This window comes from Castanea sativa, chromosome 11 (assembly GCF_040712315.1).
Source record: "Castanea sativa cultivar Marrone di Chiusa Pesio chromosome 11, ASM4071231v1".
In the NCBI taxonomy this organism is placed as follows: Eukaryota; Viridiplantae; Streptophyta; class Magnoliopsida; order Fagales; family Fagaceae; genus Castanea; species Castanea sativa.
In genome coordinates, this window is record NC_134023.1 from 19,552,474 (window position 1) to 19,559,531 (window position 7,058).

The window sequence follows — 7,058 nt, forward strand, 5'->3', positions numbered from 1 at the left end:
TAAAGGGGGAGCATGCCAAAAACTTTGTTTAATTTATGATTTCACTCTATAGTTTATGGTGTTATGTTTTGGATATTTTATGGGTTTGCTAAATACTTTGTTAAACTTTTTGCCATTTTGGTTTTCTCTTGCTGTTTTAAACTCAAGGATCATATATATTTAAGATATTTTTTCAGTATTTATGCATGCTTTCATCTGTACCCATGTTGTTTTTGTAAGCTTTTAGGGTTTGTTTTCCATATTTTGTAGGCTTTTATGGTTTGTACCATGCTTATGTAGCCTTTATGTTTTTGTACCATGGTTATGTACTTGATGTTTTGCTATGCACTGCTTTAAGTACATCACTCTTGTGCCCTAGTAGGATCGTGTTCCTAGATGCATATACTTCATGTATTGTGCATTGGTTGAGTGTTGGACATGTAAATGATTCTTTGCATTTAAGCTTAATAGCTTGCATGTCTGGATGTTCATTCCAAGTGTGAATGAGCATTGTGGTCACTATTTTATAGTGATTGCTTGTATGGTCAAGCTTTGGTCTATTACTTTACTCCATTATGCTTGATCACATTGTGCTTGTCTCATATGCATTACAAGTTTTTCTGCATGCAATGATCATATTATGGTGTTGTGTTTCAGGAGACACATGTTCTTATGATTCAAGAGCTACACAGATTCTAGAATTAGGTGTGAGTGAGTTTTGTTCAACTGTTCCCAACTCACATGTTAAGTCTAAAGTTTGTTTTAGGGTTTTGTCACGAAATAGCCAAAGGGGGAGATTGTAAGGTTATAATTTATCAACCATTGTGTTGGCTTTATTCCGTGCCAATTTGCTTGTAATTAAGTACTTAGAAATCTTGTATTTAGGTGGGATTCATGTAAGGGTAGTGTGTGAGAGAGTGTGAAGAAATGCTCAAGACTGTGCAGTGAAGCAGGGACTTGTGGCTGGATCTCGCAGGTGGCTCACGGCTTGCAAGCCGCCAGATGATGCACACGAGTGAAGCGTACAGAGAAGTTGAATAGTCATGCCAGCTGGAGCACTACAGGACAAAAAGTCCAGTCTGGCCATTCTGTTTGCTCGTGGCTTGAACTCGCGACTCAGTCAAGTCGTAAGGCTAAGTCGCCAGCCAGCCCTGTTTGGAAAAATTTGACTCTTCGTATTCCTTTCTCACCCCAGTATAAATACCCTTTATACCCACGAAATGTAGAGAGCTTCTAGAGAGAATTTTGAGAGAGAAACCCTAGAGAAAAACAAGATTGACTCATCCACAATCTTCACATAGAGACTTTTCAAATTTCTTTACTCTCTTCCTCTCCATTGTTACATCCTTGAGAGGTACATTACCAAAATCTTTTCTCACCATACCCATATCTGTGAGAAGGCTGTTTGGTGCTTTGGGAAGCAATTAAGAAGAGACCAATTTCACATTGGTTGATGCTATGGGCTGTAACGAAATTCAGTAAGTTAAAGAAGAAATAGGTTCGACGCAACCTCATTGGAGTAGGAGCTTGGAGGGCTTAGGTACACTAGGTAGATTAGGCTTGGAGGGTCTTCTGTTGTCCATGTATCCCAACTACATTCTTTAGTGGATTATTGACCGCTTGGAGGGCGGCGGAGAGGTTTTTTGCTGATGGCTTCGGTTTCCTCTTCAATAACACATAGTTGTGTTGTCCTTGTGTTTGCATCTCTCTTCCCTTAATATTTTCCATTTAATTTCTGCTGCGGATGTGATTTTATTTGGTTTAGATTATGTTATCAATTCCGTTTTAGCTTATTTACATTTTCTGCATGTACATTGTTTGTCTATAAGCTTGAATTGGTAATTTGTTATTTGGGGGTCTAAACGTTCAAAGGTATTTTACACGCTTTTGAACTTTTAGAAAACAAAGGGTGTACTCCAAGTTTAAGAAAAAAATTTCAACTCAGTTGAGAATTTAAGGAATTTTGTCTTTAAAGATGTCAGCATGTGGGGCTTGATATTCCCGAGCAATTTTTCTTTTTAATCCAAGAGAAATATTATCAAAGCTAAAGGTGTGCCTACAATCCGCAAGACTTCAAGAAGGTCTTTATTCAAAGGTTGTAATGTAGGACGAGTTCACGTTATGAAAGACTACAACAAAATGTATTTTTAGTGACGAAAATTAGTGAGGAAATATTTTTCATCGCTAAAAATATAGCTTTAGTGACGAAATATGGATTTCGTCACTAATAATGTAAAAAATTATAACATTTGGTGACGAAATATAAATTTCGTCGCTATTGTGATATGAAAAATGGGTGCCAGCAGAGGGAAACTTTGGCACGAGTTTAATTAATCTATAGTGACGAAATATTCCGTCGCTAAAAGTTAAAATTTTTAGTGATGAAATATTTCGTCATTGTAGGTATTGCTGTGGATAGTATTAGTGACGAAAATCATTTTGTCACTATAAGAAAGAATTAGCGACGAAAAATATTCGTCACTAAAAATAATAATAGTTTTGCACTCCCATGTTTATAGCGACGAAATCACAATTCGTCACTAAAAGTTAGCTTTAGTGACAAAATATGAATTTCGTCTCTAAAAATCTTAAGAAAGATTGGGTCTTTAGTGATGAAACTTAAATTCGTCGCTAAAAGCTTAAAAACCTACTACATTTTACGACGAATAAGTAGCAATAGCGACGGACCAATTCGTCACTAAAGCCCACTATAAATACCAAGACCTTCTATTTCATCCCTATTTTCTCTAAAAGCCTTCAACTTCTTTCCCAAAAGAACCCAACCCACCGATAACCCAAAAGAACCTCTTCTATTCTGAACCGTTGTCAATAAGCCGCCTGTACCGTTGCCGATGAGAACCACCTGAATCGTCGCCGATGAGAACCACCTGAACCGTCGCCGATGAGAACCTGAACCGTCGCCGATTAGAACCTGAACCGTCGCCAATCAAAACGATTTGCAACGATTCTTGAGCATGCCGTCGCTGATTATAGAACCACCTGAGCATCGTCGCTGATTCAAGAACACGTCGTCACCGAAAAGCCATCTTACCGTCGCTGATAACCACCTGAACCATCGCCGATTAGAACACATCGTCGTCGAAAAGCCATCTTACCATCGCCGATAACCACCTGAACCATCGCCAATCAGAACGATTTGCAACGATTCTGAGCACGTCGTCGCTGATTGAAGAACCACCCAAGCACATCGTCGCCGATCTGAGCACAAACCCCGACGCTTCGCTCTTCGCCTCCCCTTTGCGCCGGCGACGCTTCGCCTCTCCACGATCTGTACGTCTCCTTTTTTCTTTCTTGTTACCTCTCTTTCTGTGTTTTGATTTCTTGGTTTGGTGGCTGAGTTTTTTTTTTTTTTTGGAATGGCTTTGATTTTCAGAGTGTTTTTCTAGCAAAGATTCTATATCTTTCTATATCATTTTTTTTTTTTGTTTAACTATGAAATTGGTTTTCTTGGTTTTATTTTATTTTATTTTTGGTGTTTGGGTGTTAAAGGTTTTTGTATTTATCTTATTACAGAGGTAGATATGCTCACAGCTCATACAAAGGTTTGTTTACTCTTTCTCCTTCTCTCTGTGTGTGAAAGTATTAAAGGTTTGTATGTGTACGGATCTGATTGTGTGAGTGGGGTTGAGTTTCAGCAAGTTTGGCTGCGAATTTGATCTGGGTTTTGGATATTTGATAATGGGTTTTCTTTGTTTGGCTTTGGTGTGCGTGTGTGTGTGATCTAAATGCTGTGAATGGAGTAGTTTTTTGTTGTGTAATTGGAAAAATGAGCATGGGTAGCTTTAGTTGCACTTGAATTTTGTGTAAGCAGTGCTTGGTTGGGTGCAATTGGAAGAGATAAACATGTTTATTGTTTGAATCTCATATATGGTAACATTGTTGTAAACATTTTGAATTTGCTTGAAAGTTGATAAGGAAATTGCATAGTAAGTAATGGGCATTTGGGTTAAGGTGGAATAGGTGGGTAGAAAATTTCAATACTTGTATTTTATTTAAAAGAATAGCACCTACTTTTAACATAAATTACAAAAAGATTGAGGAAAAGGATTGGAAAATCGTTAGAATACTTTTTTTTCTCTCTTAATGAATGACAAAATTTCATTGCATTGAGCAGTTTAGAAAGGAATTTAATTCTGCCAGGTAGATCATGTATTTAATTGGGTATATCTTAATTCTTGCAAACTGTGAAACAATTCTTTTGGATATTGTTTGTTATGGGAGTTGATGGTTTGATGATGGGCCTTGTAGGGGTAGATATGACACAGACAGAAAAAAATTGTGATTTTGTGAAAGCTTGGTAAGGTTAGAGAAAGAAATCGCGCTTGCAGAGTTGACACCTCAATTTGAGGTATAACGCCTTGAATTTTGTATAAAAGAAAAGGGAAATGAAGATGTCAATAGAAGAAAATGAACAAAGAAAAAGAAATGCCTGATTTCTTTGCCTTTTTCTTTTCTTGATTATTATTATTTTTTAAAGTTTTTATTCTATATTTTGCACATTTGGGGTTATGATGCAGGTGCAAACTTTAGTTGGTAGTTTTAAGTTGTAAACATGAACATATAGTGGAATGAATAGTGTGAATTTTAGTGCTTTCTTTTTAAAAATTGTAAAGCATTTTGAATGATGGAATTTTGATTTTGGGAGATTTGTGCTTTTGTTTGAAGGAATTCTGATTATTTTGATTTGTGCTTTTATTTATTTTGAGAAATTTGTGTGTGTTAGTGTGTTAGCTACTTAGCTCTCTTCTTGGATAATAGGAAAGTTGAGGGAAAAGATAAATTTTTTTTGGGGGGATGGGGGGTATGTTTTATGCTTTGTGCAAAGTTTAGAGCTTTGAATCAAGTTACTTACAAAGTTTGTTTGTTTTGTGTAGTTCTATTTAGTGCAAGTTTTTTTTTTTAAATTGATAATTATTGATCATAAGTTCCTATCTGTTGTTGTGTTCTTGGAATTATTGATTGCTATATAAGGTTTATCCTAAAGTTATGTACAAGTCCAGCTTGTAAATCATGGGTGACATCGTACCTTAGCTTATTTTCTGGTTAAATTTGATTAGATTGTTAATCTTAAAGCTATTTTATTGTATATGTAAGGATTACACTAAAATTGCCATGTACTTGTAGATTATCCATTGATATAAAATAATTATGTGGTAAATCTACCATGCCTATGACTTAAACAGTTACAATGGTACTAGTTCACTTTGGTTTCCATGTCTTTGTGACAATTTGGGTCATAAATATGGTGTTATGGAAGTATAAATGCTCTTCTTCTTCTTTTTTTATTTTTTTTATTTTAAGAATCTGATTTCAAATTCTAATTGGATTCATGCTTTTCAAATAGCTAGCAAGCTATAACTGAATATGGGGAATGAGTTCAATGAATATATCTTAATGTATGAGGATGATGATGACAACTTGTATATTCTAATGTATGTGCAGTTAACTAGCAATGTTAAGCTATCATGGGCTCCCTAGCAACTGAGTCAGAGTTGGTCAAGTTTGACCAGAGCATTCAGGTATAATGTGGATTTAATAAAGAGAATGATAAACTCAGGTATCATGTGAACTATTACTAATCAGTTGTATTTGTTAGATTTGCATTTGGATTTGAGGATCGAGTTCAAGAGATTCACTTGGTTTTGTTTGTGCTTAAGCTTAAGTACTGAGCTAATTTTGGTTTTGATTTTTTTTTTTTTGGTGGGTTATCCATTTCTTAGTAAACTAAAAGTTTTTTTTTTTTTTTTCCTTTTGTATGTGGGCTAAAGCTAACTAAAGTTATCTTTATTTTATCTCCAGCTCTCTTTCTCTTTTGTGGCTGAAGAAATTGTGAGGAACAAGGTGAAGAACACAAGTTAACTTTGGATTTTTTCTGAAAGTTGTAAACTTAGCTTGAGCAAAGTAAGTAAATTCTAGTTAAAAACTTATAAAACTCTATACTTGTGATGTTGAAAATTGGATTTGTTGTGGTATGTTGTATTGGAGCAAGCGGGTGGCTTGCATGGTGTTATAAGGTGGTTTAAACTAATATTGAAAGTGTTTTTCATTTCTTGCAAATGTGAATGAGTATTGTTGATTAGATGTGATGAATAATATTTTATTTGATTTCAATACTTGTAAGCATTATAGTTGTGATGTTTGTGATTGGTTTTGTGGTGGGTGGTTCAACTTCAAGTTAAAACATTTTTTGGTTAGTACTTTCTTTTAGCAATTGACCCACATTACATGGTGTGACTACTCTTAATGCATTGTTAGAAATGTTTCTTATAACATAATTAATATTTTTACTTTACGATTTTAATGTAGTATTGTTTTTATATTTGTGCAAATTTCTTATTGGTGGCTTTTAGGAGATTTAATTTTGGCATTACTTGAAGACATATGAGGACATCTTCCGTTAGTTCTAATTATATTATGCTACACTTTTTGTGTGTTATAAAACATCTTGAGTTATTGTATATGTTGCAAACAATTATTGTATGGAAGGAGTTTGAATTAGATACTTGTTTTATTTTTTACTTGTGGAATGTATGGATCTTTTTTTATAAATGTGTTGTTGAAATAAATGTATTATTCAAATGTGAGGTTTTAGTAATGTAATAACAAGTTATAGGTTAATATCAAGTTTCAGAGACAAATTTTTTCGTCACAAATATAGCAATAAAATATTGTTTTAGTGACGAAATATTTCGTCACTAAATGTAGCAAAATTTTGTAAAAAATGGTTTTAGTGATGAAAATTTTCGTCGCAATATGTGCCTGGATTTTCTTTAAAATAGTTTTAGTGACAAAATATGTACCCGAAAATAGTTTTAGTGACGAAATTATTCGTCACTAAATATGATTTAATAAACTGAAGTGTTTTTAGTGACGAAATATTTTCGTCACTGAATGGTGTTTTTAGGGAGGAAAACATTTAGCGACAAAACGTTTTCGTCGCTAAAAGTTTAAAAAAGAAGAAGATGAAATCGGACTTTTAGTGACGAAATTTTTCAACACCAGGCCTTTTAGTGACGGTGTTTCAGCGACAAAATGAGTTTCGTCACTAAAAGTCCGAT

At 34.5% G+C, this 7,058-nt stretch overlaps 1 long non-coding RNA gene across 2 annotated transcripts; it reads left to right on the plus strand.

Annotated features, from left to right (window-relative positions):
- Positions 1-2,754: 2,754 nt before the first annotated feature.
- Positions 2,755-6,137, plus strand: LOC142617831 (uncharacterized). 2 transcript variants are annotated; one of them, XR_012841064.1, is made up of 5 exons: positions 2,755-3,270; positions 3,514-3,542; positions 4,249-4,348; positions 5,443-5,519; positions 5,800-6,137. It is a non-coding gene; the product is annotated as an uncharacterized LOC142617831 (long non-coding RNA). The 2 variants fall into 2 exon arrangements; XR_012841065.1 differs by lacking the exon at positions 4,249-4,348.
- Positions 6,138-7,058: the final 921 nt, after the last annotated feature.